Raw genomic sequence first — 14,738 nt, 5'->3', positions numbered from 1 at the left:
AGACAAGGATTAAGCCTTGTCTGTGTAACTGGGGGTTATTGTACTAATTGCAACTTCATCATTCCAAATGTGTAATTACAAATATATTAAAATATATGAAATATAAGTTTCAATAGAAATGATATTAGTTTACTATAAATGCTTGTCAGTACAAGCTTTTAGAGCTGCTGTACAGCCGGAATAAACTGTTTGCATCATTTAATCATTTTCCTGTTATCACTGTAAAGCTGCTTTGAATCAATCAGTATTATATATTGATATATATAGATAGGTTGTACGAATTAGCCACCTTTTACTCACTCGTACGAATTGGTCGTGAGATAGCATTGGACTACTTAAGTTTTAAGTGGGTCGAAAAAGCACTCTAAAAGCACTCTGTTCAAAATTCATGTATAACTTTGATGAAAGGTTTTGATCCACTCCAAATCTTGACTACTGTATAATACATTTTCAGTTAATTGCAGTTAATTTATAATTATGTGTGTGAAAGACGTTCTTTTTAAAGAATAACATTTTTGTAACAATAACTTTTCTTAAAAGTATGCTAAAGTGTGCTTCCTTTTCACAAGGGCTTAGCAACAACCGAGAACACCTGATTAGCAACATGCTAAAATCTACTAAGAACAACTTATAAGCAATGCATAAAAAGATTCAGACATATTGTTAAAGGATACTGAATATATCTACATTTATTTATTTCATTAAGTTTTTATTTTTCAACAACAGATGATTTTATAACTTAGATAAATAACATAAAATACAGGATAAAGTTTTAGTTTAGACAGTCTAATCCTTTTGGCAATAAGTTTTGTAATTACAATAAGTATGGGCATAAATCTCATTAATGTGCTGAAATTTAAATGGAGACTGTGGTTTATCAAGGGTGGTCTCGCCCCTGCAGGGGGACACTTTCATATTAAACAGCCTGTAATCTTTGCCACACGCTTTGAGTTTCTCATTCATCATTTCTACCTGCCAACACACATCAAAATAGCACATAGATGGCAACAACACGCTTTTAATCCAAAATCATACCAGAGCTTTGGAGTTTATTACTTTCATCTATCACAGCAATGCCACAGTGACTTGGTTAATGTTGCATACAGTACATGTGTTGGGCTGTGTGATGAATTGAACAATCCAGATTGTTTGTTACATAACTTGACATCTGTTCCTGTAAATTATTATGTGAGAAGATGTGTGTCTCTATAGTAATATACCCGCTGTAAATAAAGCTTTATACATTATACTGTTTTCATAAATATAGTGTCAGACCATGACTATTTCTATTATAAATTTAAGCATAATATTATGCATTTATATCTATTATATTTATATATAATATAATACTTTATTATGCTCTTTTTATTTTTATTTATTTATTAGGAGCTTGATTTTATACATTTCTATACTTTCAATCTGTGGTAGCTGTTTTGAGATGCAAGATACCAGTTATCACTGACACGAAAAGATATTAGAGAGTGATTCAAGAGACTTGAAAGAACAGGCAGTATGAACAGCAGTGAAATTTCCAGTTCAGAGGTCATTATACAAAAAGAATTATATGCTCAATGAATTGGTAATGGAAAGACGCTGATTTGCAGACCAAGAGACCTTATTTAAAAAAATTACTCACAACACTACACCTTAAGCTTGCATTATTTACATGACTAATAAAACTGAATATATTTTTTTTTATGAACGGCAATTTGTTTTGGAATGAGCACATAAAACTAAAAATTAAAACTCAAAGGGCTGACACTGACTTGGTTAATGTTTACACAATTACACGCAATGAAGCTCAATTGTCCAATATTTAATTGAATACTATGTTTGTAGAACATACAAGTACATGTATTTATTGTATTGATCCGCAAACAAGAAATATATTGAGACAGAAAACAGCACATTGTCACATTTCCTCCAAATAATTTTTGTTTTTAAACTTTTTTTATAAATATGCTATTGCGTGATCAGACTCTGGAAACAATTACTAACAGTTTCCTGATGATGAAAAGTGATGTTTTCCCTCAGTGGTAAACCACATTCTTCCCACCGCCATAACTTGCCACAGATAACGACCTTGCTCGCAAAGCTGATTCAGAGGTTTTCCATACAGATTTGCTGGAGACCCCCTCTCTCCGGGCTTCCCTCAGGGCATGGGGACCTTCTCTAAAGCTTGTGGGAGAGTAGGAGCTTTATATGTCTCATGGTGAGTCATTTGAGTGTAAAACCTTCCACTGCTGGAGACCACAGTCTGCTGACAGCTCACTTTTCAGTCTGTAATGAACCCACTCTATCCACACATGTAGAACAACCCTGACCGTAAGCTTAAAGGAAAAGTTCACCCAAAAATGAAGATTGTCACCAGTTACTCAATCTCCTGTTATTCTAAACTTGTATTCATTTTTTCCTTCTGAAAGTAATGCAAAAAACAGTTTTGAAGAATGTTCACTGCACACTGGTCTTATCCAAACAATGAAAGCAGACGGTGACTAGTTGTCAACCTTCAAAAAAGCACTGACCACTTCATAAGACACACGATGTAAATAAACGTATTGTATGCACATTCATATGATTTGAAACTTGTTAAAAGAGTTAGTTCACCCAAAAATGAAAATTCTGTCATTAATTACTCGCCCTCATGTCGTTCCAAAACCAAAAAATATAAATCCCAAAATGTATTCTTCTTCGGAACACAAATTAATATATTTTTGATGAATTCCGAGAGCTTTCTAAGGGGGCTCTCAGAAAGTTCTCGGATTTCATAAAAAATATCTTAATATGTGTTCAGAAGATGAACGAAGGTCTTACAGGTTTGGAACGACATAAGGGTGAGTGATTAATGACAGAATTCTCATTTTTGGGTGAACTAACCCTTTAACATCTTATTGTTAATGCGGGTGCATCTTATGTGTGTGAGGTATTCTTGAATCCGATTGAGAAAATAGTCAGATGCAAGGATTTACATGCTTAATTTTTTTTTTCTGTTGATTGTGGATATTATTATTTATTTTTTTAAGAAATGGTTTGATGTTATCAGGCTATAATAAAATTTAAGTAAAACAAAGTTTAGGATGTTTAGAAATTGGCAAATCAAGCTAAAATTAGGATTAATAATGAAAAAATAGAAAGCATGTATGAAAATACATTTTGGAGATTATATAAAACTAAAACTATATTGAACCAGAATTCATTATATTTACTTTACTGTTCTGTATGAGGAAACATATACAAAACCAATATGCATAATGCATAGGAATTTACTTTGCTTGGACTTTTATGTTATATTTCCTGTTTTCTGTGATAGTTTGTAGTCCCTTTGTAGTCCTTTTGTGTCATTGGTTCGCTTGATCGTATCTCCAGGTGTTTCTTGTTTGCCTTGTTATCTTGTCAGCTTCTCTGTGTTGGGGTGGGCTATCCGAGCCGCTCGCCTCGGTCATACCATTGAGGGACCCTGAGTGGCATTGCAACTGAGCAGGACTAGTTTTACCGTGGGAGTACCGTGATTGTGAAAGATGGCGCCGTTGTGTTTGGCATACCGTCGGTTTCTCCTGGTGCCTTGTACAATTTTAGCTTCTTATGGCTCAGATACACTTATATAGGCCTACGACTGGCAAATTCAGTTTTGGACTCGGATGTTTCTTGTTCTTATCCTCCACAGTTTCTGTCGGATACCCCTGACTACCTGCGTCGACGGCCTCTTGTTACACCATGGAATAAACACCGTAGGCACCGTAGCAAGCAGAGCGGTCTTGCAATTAGACTGAAAGCTAAATGGGGGGTATCGTGGCTACCGTGCTGTTTGGCGCATTCAGGATGTCTCTTATCAATGGGTTCATCCTATATATTTGTGATGCGATTTGGGAAAACCCGTCAGATGTGTGCTGGTAAGTTTTCAGTAAGGTCTAAAAATAGATCGAATGTCAGTTTTTTTGTCAAAATTGGGTTTTCCTTAAATTATTATTCTATAACATCTTGTTTATCATCTCTGAATATATCTTGGCAAAATTCACCAGTTTAGTGCAGAAAATAGCGATTAAGGGCGCTTTCACACTGGCAGTTTAGTGCGGACCGGGGCACGGTTAGCATGAAAAATCGCTAATGTGAACGCTGTCATCGGACCCGGGTGCGCACTAGAGAACCGAACCCGAGACTACCTGGAGGAGGTGGTCTGAGCTCGGTTGCTCCCGAACCGTGGCGCGGTTCGCGTTAATGTGCAAGCAACACGGACTCGGGTGCGCGCTTGTTCAGGAAGTATAGTATCCCGCGCATGCGTATCACTGTCGATATCATTGTTTCCTCACACACGACAACCATGAGTGGCAGGGGAACGTTGTGGGACACTGAAGAGGTGATGTCTCTCACTATGTTGTGCATAATAGCACCAAAAAAACAGACAAATTACAGCTATGCTCAGTCGAGTTGTATTATCCATGCATTTTCCGTGTGCGTTTGCGATGACGTAAGATCACTGCAAACGCACCTGGGTTCGATACAACTAATTGAGTGTGAAACCAGACCAACGCTGCGGGGGGCGCCGGGAACGAGCGCACTCGGGTTCGGACCGCAGCAAACGAACCCAGTGGAAAAACGCCCTTATAGTGGCAAGCTTAAAAGACTGTCTTTCTCTTTAAGAACACGCACGTCGGTGGAGGTGCAAAAATTTTAATTAAAATTCGCCCACAGCTCTCCTTCTCTTAAAACTACAAAGACAGTTCACCTATCAAAATTAACCACGTAACATCTGGAATAAAGGTATATCAATGCGCAGTTCCCGCCAGTCCTGTGTAAACTACAACGGCACTTAAGTTTTTTTTTTTTTTTCTTCAACGTTATTGTGAGATGCGGAGCATCGGTTTCTTTCATCAACCGACAAACGATGAAAGAAAGAAAAACAGACTTGGAAAGGGCTTGAAACAAGCTTTAATATGGTATCAAAACCTGTAATAAGTAAAATTTCACCATGTGATGGGTTTTCCCGGATCGCATCACATTTATATATAGTCTACCTTCGGTAGCCTATAGCGGAAGTTTTCATGTCTTCAATTTCCATGGCCAAATCATCCCATCGGAGGTATACGATAGTTCTGAGCTACAAATGTTTCAAATGGAAATGGCTGCTGATCTTCTGTTGGTAATAATCTATTGACCTCCACAATCAGTGTGTTTTTAAATGAGTTTGCAGACTTTCTGGGGGGTGTAGTAACACAGTTTGAAAAGATTTTGTTACTGGGTGATTTTAATATTCATATTTCCTGCACCACAAAGACACTTTCCAGGGATTTCTGTAACCTTTCTGACTTACTAAATTTTACAGAGTGGGTGCTGGGAACCACGCATATCCAAGGTCATACTTTGGATCTGGTTTTTAGTCGTGGCTTTTCTATTTAGGACATTGAAATTTGTGACACTGGCTTTTCTGACCATAAATCTGACCTTATTTACTGCCACCTTTCCTGGTCGATCTGGTGTCACAGCCCCTCCAGCCCGATGGACTGGTCACTTCACAGCAAATGTTGCTGAAGAGTTTGCTTAATCTTATGCAGCAGTTCATGTCCCTGGCTCAATGGATTCACCGCCCAGGATACAAAATGTTGATGAGTAGGGCTGAGCGGGGCACAACCTTACACTGGACTAGTTGTAACACACTTGTTTAAAGTATTTCCACACATGCTAACATGACTAAACTTTGTGTATTTACTAGTTGCCAGATCAACACTATATAGAGAAAAAAATGCACCAAAATTCTTTGGAAGATATCACTGAACATTTATTTAACCATAGCAAAAGTACATTTCTTACTTATGTTGGTGATAGGTTGGTTGCAGGTTTCCTCTGAACTTATGAGGGACTCTCTCTCAGTATTTTAGAAAGTGGTCAAGTCAGCAAAAAATCTAAATATTTGTCAGGTATTATCAATAATAAGTACCATAGTCCCAGAACACTGTTTTCTACTGTTGATTCTTTTCTAAATCCGGTGTTTAATGTTTTTACTGATGTACCTATCTGAGACTACATGTGAATTTTTTTTGTTGAGAAAGGGGTTAGGCTGAGACCCCAACATTTCCATTCTGATTTTGACATCCATGAGACACCATGGAGCTCTGTTACTTGGTCCTCCTTTGATCCTATTATCCTATTTTATGTCAAAAATTTTGGAGAAATTTGTGTTATTTCAATTACAGGCCTTTCTTAGTACAAACCATATTTATGAATCTGTTCAATCTGGTTTCAGGGAATTACACTACTTAATCTGCTCTATTAAAAGTCTCAGATGACAGAAATGCTGTTGCTTTGATTTTACCAGATCCAAGCTCTGCTTTTGATATGGTTGACCATAATATACTCATCTCTCGTTTAAAAAATTGTGTTGGCCTTAAGTGACCGTAAGATTTCTGTCCGCTGCTCCTTTGACTTGTGGTGTTCCCCAGGGTTCCATTATTGCTCTGACTCTATTCATGATATATTTACTGCCCCTGGGTCTGATCTTTCATAAATATGGGATTTCTTTTCACTTATATGCCGATGATGCTCAGTTGTATCTTCCTTTACAACCTAATGATAACATGCAACGGGAGCTCTGTTTGCATGTACACACGGCTCAAAAAAAACATCCATATTTACAGACTGATCTCATGAAATGGCGTATGTATGACACGCCAATTCGTATTTCCATTTTTGGCGTGCTATCAACACGCATAATCGCTTTTCAGCGTGTTTATCAACGCCGTTGACTTAACGTTACATTACTCTCTATATAAATATATATGACTTACCCCAACCCCGTCCCTAAACCTACCCGTCACTGGGGTTAATACCATTTATGAGTCACTGTCTTCCCCTACCATCCTAGTAAAATTATCGCTCCCCAGATGTAGATATACATTTTGCTTCGTTTCGCTCGGAGATTTAACGGCGTAGACATACACGTGGAATCACTCGGACATTTAACGGCATAGACATAAACGCGGAAGATGACGGCGTGGACATACACGCGGATAGCTCAAAATGCGTATAGATAACACGCCACTTGACTTGAAAGTGGCGTGTATGTTTACGCAAAGTCATGATGTCATGTTGATATTTAAAACTTTATCGACTAAAATAACTAGCTTCCGGCAGACGGCCTACGCAAGTCGACTTACGCCAAAAGAGTAACACTTAACGATGTATGACGTAGGATGTAGGAGTAGCGTAAGTCTTTTGCCGTAAATCGATGCGTACGACCTTTTGCCGGAAGCTAGTTATTTTAGTCGATAAAGTTTTAAATATGGACATTTTTCTTACACAAAGCCTTTATTAACCCGCCAGAACCGTGTGTAGCACTTTTATCATAGATGGATGCGCTTTGATGGACTTCCAAAAATATACCCATTCACTCCCATTATAAAGCTTGGAAGAGCCAGGACATTTTTTTGATATAACTCTGATTGTATTCGTCTGAAAGAAGAATGCCATATACACCTAGGATGGCTTCAGGGTGAGTAAATCATGGCCTAATTTTCAATTTTGGGTGAACTATCCCTTTAAGTTCAATAAGCAGATAAATGTGATAGTTATGTCGTGTTTTTTCCATCTTCATTGCCTATCTACAGTCAAATCGTTGTTATCTTTAAAAAGCTTTGAAACAGTAATCCATGCTTTTTTTACTTCCCACTTAGACTATTGCAATTCATTCTATTATGGGATTAATTGGTCGTCCATGGAGCGATTGCAAATGGTCCGAAATGCAGCGGCCAGGCTTCTGACTGTCTCACGTAAGTTTCAGCACATCAACCCCATTTTGATTTCATTGCAGTGGTTGCCCGTAAAATTTAGAGTGGAATTAAAAATTTTAACTCTGGTTTTTAAATCATTACATAATCTTGGTGCATTTACACAAATCATCGCAGCCACTCAGATCGGGTCATTTAAGAATGCTGTCCAAAAAATCAGGTTATAAACAAATATATAACACAAAACTATATAAAATGATTTCTATGAAATACATATGAAACAGTCATCTTGATGATGATGATGATGATTTCAGTTATACATTACCTCTTTCAATAACGATGGAAATTTCTTTCAGGTCAAGCTAAATTGGATTTATTGAGGTGTTTATATTAAGGCTTTTCAGTCCGATTGAGTCATCAGTCTGATTTTAAACTGATTATTTGGATGCATGCAAACGTAGCTTCTGTCCTCTTTTCATGTGCGCCACCCTTCACAACTGTAGTTTCTGAAACTCGTCAGTGCAACACAACAAAACAGAACAATCTTGATTGCTTCAATGGACGTTATCAAGTAAGAGTATAGGCAGAGGATCAAATGACGTCATTTCCCAGGGGCTCCGTCAGAAAGCAGTGACCCAGCAAACCTTTGGAGCCTGAAGAGCAGACAGGTGAGGTTCCCTGGAGAGCATATCAACCTCCGTCACATACTTCCTTCATGAATACAGTGACACTAATCAAATGGCTATGAAGTAATTCCAGGTCTGTTGACTATATATTAGTTTTATTTCACTCAACTAAATGATCTGATCTTCAAAGAGCCATACAAGTTTGAAGCCAAGCAAATGGCACACAATTTAGATTTTTTTTTTTTTATGTACAGCACAGCAATTTAAGCTGTTGAGCAAAATCTGAATAGAGTGACTGTCCAGAATGATGTATAATATATGAAGGATGCTGTGAATCAATGGTGTAAGGATAAGTGTTTTAGAGACATATGGTAAATAATGCTCCAATGTTGGTTTTATTAGATCAAAATATGAAATAAAATGTTGTAAAATATTACAATTTAAAATAACTGTTTTGAATATATTTTAAAATGAAATGATTCCTGTGATGGTAAAACAGAATTTTCAGTTTCATTACTCAAGAAGCATTTCTTATTAATGTTAAAACAGTTTTTCAGGATTCAATAAAGAACAGAAAGTTCAAAACCAAACAGCACTTTTTTGAAATATAAATAATTTTATAAATGTCTTTGTCACTTTTGAACAAATTATTGTGTCCTTGCTGAATAAACGTGTTCATTTTTATTTAACCAAAAATTTCCCAAACTTTTGAATTGTAGCGTAATTTTACATTTTCTGAAAACAAACATGATACATCATAGACAACCTCTCTATATTATACAAGCTCTCTAGATTATAACATGAAATATGGGATTATTTGCTCAATGGTAAAAATGGAAATGTTTTCTCAGTAGTTCACAGGTCATAGGAGACATTGAATTGTACTAGACTCCTTTTTCAACAAAAATTAGCGAAGTATCTTCCAGTAACACATTAAACCCAACCTTACCTTTCTTTCAAGACCACCCACTTTCTTCACATATACCTGATGCTGAACAATGATACAGGCAGGGGGTATTTAACTGAGCGCCAGGATGCCTCTGAGATCCTTGTAATGGATTTGTAGAGGCTTAATATGGGCATTCTAACTCAAAACACCTAAAGAAAAAATGTGTGCCAATTTAAGTTGAAGAGGTTCAAGCCAGTAAAAAAACTCACCCATTCTTAAACTGGACTCACAAGATTGTTGCCAATGGTGCATTCTGAGTATTGCATGGTTAACTAAATTCTCTGAATCCACAGTCTTTGTACTGATGCTCTGCTTGCCTGCAAAGTAACAGTTTAATGATGCTGAGAATATTAGTCTTGCATAGCCACACTTTTGACTGTGGGTACAAAGTCTTTGCAACTTAGGGTTGTGTTCTTGGTATATTTGGTTTGATTAAAACAAACCCTAAGTGTGAAAACTATAACTATAAGTGTGAAAGCTGCCATCTGAACCCTGGTGCGCATCAAAATAAGCTGAAAAGATTGGTCTCGGTCCGCTTCCAAACAAACTCTGGTGCGGTTCAAATGAAATTATGAATGGAACACGGACCAAAGACATGTAAACCAACCAAAAACGCGACATGATGTCACAAGATGCGACCCTAAAAAGGACATAATGCTAAAGCATACCTGTTTTTTCTCATCACTGTTGCGATGTTGCCCATCACAGTTCGTTCCAGGCATCAGAACTGTGTCTCCTCGCAGCAGATCTTCATTTGTGTGTGTGATGGAGGGATTCTTGTTGCTGTTTTGACTCCTTTACACACAGCTCTTCAAGAGTTCTCTGCTGGTCAAAATACCATCATATGCAGGCTACGCATATACAGCAAGCGCGTTTAGCCATGCACGCAGCATTGTATAGGATGTTCATAAGTTCTTTCAGGACCACTATTGTCAAATACGATTGACAATTAGCATAAAGTTAGGATTGGCTGTATGGTTCTGTTCTGGGCAAGAACTCCCTGCACATCCATGTAGCCTAGCATAGATAAGAGCAGGGAGAGCAGCAATAACCCCCTTAGGGTAAACAGAACAGAACCAACATGAATGTATTGGAGATATCATTAATTAATTTTAATGTACAACATAATTAGATAATTTTAGTCTGATTCAGGGGGGATCAGAATGCCAAATCCTGACTGACGAGAGGAGGAGCTGGGGATGGAGGAGGCAATTGGCTCCTGAGAAACGTGATAGCTGCTGATAATACTGAAGGAGCTTATATATACAGTACTGTGCAAAAGTCTTAGGCATGTTAATATACTCAGACTAAAAGGCATCAGACATAAAGGCATCAGACGAAATGGACTCAGACTAAAAGGCATCAGACATAAAGGCATCAGACGAAACGGACTCAGACTAAAAGGCATCAGACATAAAGGCATCGGACGAAACGGACTCAGACAGAGTTTGGAGATTCGCATTGCCCCGCCCCATATGACATCACATGTACGCGGTTCATAGCTCGAAAGAACGCTTTACTTGATACATTTCTGAAGTCTCTAAGGTTGATTAAAAACAAGAAAAGTGACAGAATGATTCTTGAAATATTATGATGATATTTTTGACAATACCACTGATGCATAATGTTTCCTCTTGTGTATGTCTTTTATTTATTTATTTATTTATTTTATATATGTGAAGCTTTACATACTTGATATAATTTAATTCCTGTAGAAGTTATATGTCCTTTATATCCGCTTGTAATCTGATACATATTCAATAAAAAAATTAATTAAAAAAAACGCTTTACTTCACAATAGTTTGCCAACATACAAACTAGCTAGTTGAAATATGTCATTTAACTTTTTAAACGTGCAAATAAAACTCATGAAATGCATGTTCTCTTCTGCATACAGCAAATAGTGTAACATTTAATTAAAGCATATCTATATCTATATATATATATATATATATATATATATAGGCTATATATATTATATGCTTTAATGCGTCCGATGCCTTTATGTCTGAGGCTGTTTTGTCTGATGCCTAATTGTACGAGACCTGACACCTGACATTGTTTTTCCTGAGACATGAAGCTTTTCAGTCTGAGGCGCGATGCCGTTTTGTCCAATGACTGAAGCCTTTTAGTCAGAGGCATGATGCCTTGTCTTCATATGTCTGAGGTCGGATGTCCTAAAATGTACACCGTACATATGTGATATATAGACAATCTCAGTGAACTTTTAGTGACTTGAATCAGGGGGAAAGGAAAGGAGGAGGGAGAGGGGGATGCAGAGATAAGGAAGGAGAAAGGTTTGAACAAGACAATGTCCTGTGCTCTTTCTTTGAGATCTTCTGTCCAGGGTAGCGTTTTATTGCTTCATTGTAGAGTTTTATCTCAGCTTTTGCCTTAGCAGGAAAATCAGTTCTTACAATAGTGACTGTTTACTATGTCTTTTTAGAGCTGTGCCACAGCAGAATGATTATGTTAGCACCATGAATTGTTATTTCCTAACTATCACCGCAAGCTGCTTGAATCTGTGCTACAAAGTGCTAAAAGCACAGCATGTGCAATGCGAGCAGTTGCCAATGACAACAGATAAGTAACGCACATAGCCAATATGATCGCATAAGCCTAGCAAAAGCATTTTAATGAAAACGACTAGATAAGCCCAAGCAACACAGATAGCATTAGCAACAAGCATGTTGCCAATACCCTGCACTGTTAGACTTTTCTGTAATTTCTACAGTTATTTACTTTAAATCCCCCAGTATTATACTGCTATTTCTCTTTACAGTAAATAACTGTGATTCCCATTGCATCATGGGAATTTCCTGTGACGTCTAACACCACATACAGTGACTTACTGTATTTTTTAAATTTGCTGTATACTACTGTATTTGTCTAACACCACATACAGAGACTTACTGTATTTTTTTTTAAATTGGCTGTATACTACTGTATTTGACGTAACGGTCTCTCTGGCTGGCACCATTCCATCGTGCTTTTTATTTCCTAATTTTTGCCTTACACTGCGTGTCTACAACGCTATAACAGTCAGAGGCTGTCTATATTGGACACATTGAAGCGACCGGACCGGACCATTAATGCAAAATGCGAACCTGTTTGTCCCTTGTCAGAAATAGCGCGAGCGCTTGGACTCGGAGTAGCACTGTACGTCAGAAATATAACGGCGCATCATTTGTCTTGTCGTGTCGTGTCGTGCCGGAGCATCCAGTGTAATATCACTGGGTTCTGACTGTCTTTTGTTGGACCGCGCCGTTCGAGTCTGGCCCGGGGAAGAGACGGAATTCACTTCACCGAGAGAGAGACCAGCAAGCAAGGTAAAAAACATTCTGTGTGTGTTGACAGGAATGTGCCCAGTTTAACCTGTTATAGCCTAACTTACTACATGGCGGTAACGAACTTTACCACGGTAAACTGCGCTAACGTTTCATTTGACAGACTTTGTTGTCGAGTTAAAATACGCCAACGAGCAACGCTTAACGTTAGTTTACATTAACAATAAATTAACTAATGTGAAATTCTGTTTTGGTTGTAGATAATGTTGGCCTACTGATGAGAAAATAACATTGTATGTAAGTTTTATTTGGCTAGCTGCCACCTTTCTAGGTTTAGTATTAGTTTGCAAACTATAACATAGGCTATTATAGTTTTTTTTAATGGAATTTAATATTTACTTCCATTTTTGTATGTGTTTAAACTAAAGGCAACTGCAACAAAGCGCCAATTCGCGCCAGTGACTAGCAAGATTCCGGAGGTAAGTTAACGTTAGGCCATTTGTGATATATTTTGAAATAAGTTTGCTGAAATGATTAGCAATATGTGATAAGTGCTTTGGAGCCACTGGTGCAGACTAGGTAGCATACAATGTCTTATAAAATATCTATAAAATTGGCTAACTTTATATCAAATAAGTGATATTTGTATCATGTCTAACTTTATATTTATTACACAGCAAATTAACCAATCAGAAGATGGACCATTGTCTTTGTTCAGTCTCACCAGATTAAATGTATCCAGGTTAGCACTGCAGTAAAACTCTCACTAATTCATCCATACCAAATCTAGAATTCTAAACAACTTAAGTTTATATTTTTTGCATTATTTTGATATTTTATTAGGCAGAAGACTCTCTACCATTGCAGTCCCACCTGACCAGGAAGGTCCTAATATCAGCGCACAGGTGGGTTAACTACTGTAGGAAGGAGAACGATCATCACACAGTGAGTTCTTGCATGTGTTTTACTGTGTATTTGTCTCAAACAGGAACTCCTTCACTGCAGACGAGCTGAAATGGGCTAAAACATCGATTTCAGTCACATTCATAGAGAGCTATGGATCTCAGAATTTTTTGGACAGAATTTAGGATTTGTAAGTATTAAAATTTAATCTGGAATAATTTAATTTAGTTCAGTTGAAATGTTTGAATATGCTATTTACATATGCTAAAAAGCTGTTTACAAATATATATTCTTTAGTTATTGTAAAAATAATAATAAAAATGTAAAAAAAAGGAGGTTAAAAATATTTTGACACTAATATTCTCTCTCTCTCTCTCTCTCTCTCATATATAGTGTTGGAACCGGGATCTCCTCTGAAGGACTGAGTACATTAGTGTTTGTGGACACGCATGCAGACCAGGGAACATTCTGATGTTGTCAGTCAAGTTCTGAACAGGAACCAATCTTTGGAGAAGTTCATTTATTCGCAAAGGTGGACAAAAACATTGTGTTGACTTTTTAAAGATTATTCTGATGATGATCTTTACTCGTAGAAGTAGAAGTAGACTGAGGGGTAGACAGTCAGACATTGATTATAATGAGAAATGTTTCTTGAGCATCAAAGAGACTCCTTTCAAAAACATTAAGACACTTAAATACTTATTTTGGCCACCAGTGTACATGAATCCAACACATTTTTGTAAATTAGTGAAATTATTTTTAAGGTGGGGTTATGTGTCATGTATTGTGAAAAGAACTGTGTTTTGTCCTGTGTTGGATATTTCCTTTTTGACTGCTTAGAAATGTATTTATATTCTGCAGTTTTATGAATGTAATGGTTGATATTTAATTATAATACTTGTATAAGCTAAACAACCAATGACTCTACATTCATTTAGTCAAATGCTAACGTTTTGTTTATGATTTTATGTATGATTTTAACAATGTGTGCAGTGAAGGACAGCACATAATGTGTTAATTTAACACATTTACACATCTATGTGCTAACCTTTCTGACATATTTACTTTGTTAAAATCATTCACACAATGAATTTAAATGTTAAATGTTAAAATTAACACAAAAACGTTGTCCCTAAACTCACCCATTAATGTGTAAACGTTTCACACATATTTCCAGCATTGGCAGACTGTTTATTTTGTGATATATATGAGATTTTTTAAATAAAAAATTTGTATTTTGTAATAACTTTGTCTA

At 36.9% G+C, this 14,738-nt stretch overlaps 2 long non-coding RNA genes across 3 annotated transcripts in view; both read left to right on the top strand.

Annotated features, from left to right (window-relative positions):
- LOC309511603 overlaps nt 1-14,738 on the top strand; it is a 223,794-nt gene that overhangs the window by 200,280 nt on the left and 8,776 nt on the right. The gene's annotated exons all lie outside the window — the stretch shown is intronic.
- LOC309511812 lies at nt 12,393-13,654 on the top strand. Of its 2 annotated transcripts, none has more exons than XR_014210776.1 (5): nt 12,393-12,622; nt 13,009-13,059; nt 13,258-13,322; nt 13,424-13,485; nt 13,569-13,654. It is a non-coding gene; the product is annotated as an uncharacterized lncRNA (long non-coding RNA). The 2 variants fall into 2 exon arrangements; XR_014210777.1 differs by lacking the exon at nt 12,393-12,622 and adding an exon at nt 12,695-12,877.

The sequence above is a fragment of the Leuciscus leuciscus genome, assembly GCF_965113295.1.
Source record: "Leuciscus leuciscus genome assembly, chromosome: 12".
NCBI lineage: Eukaryota > Metazoa > Chordata > Actinopteri > Cypriniformes > Leuciscidae > Leuciscus > Leuciscus leuciscus.
This window is presented reverse-complemented; position numbering and strand designations above follow the sequence as displayed.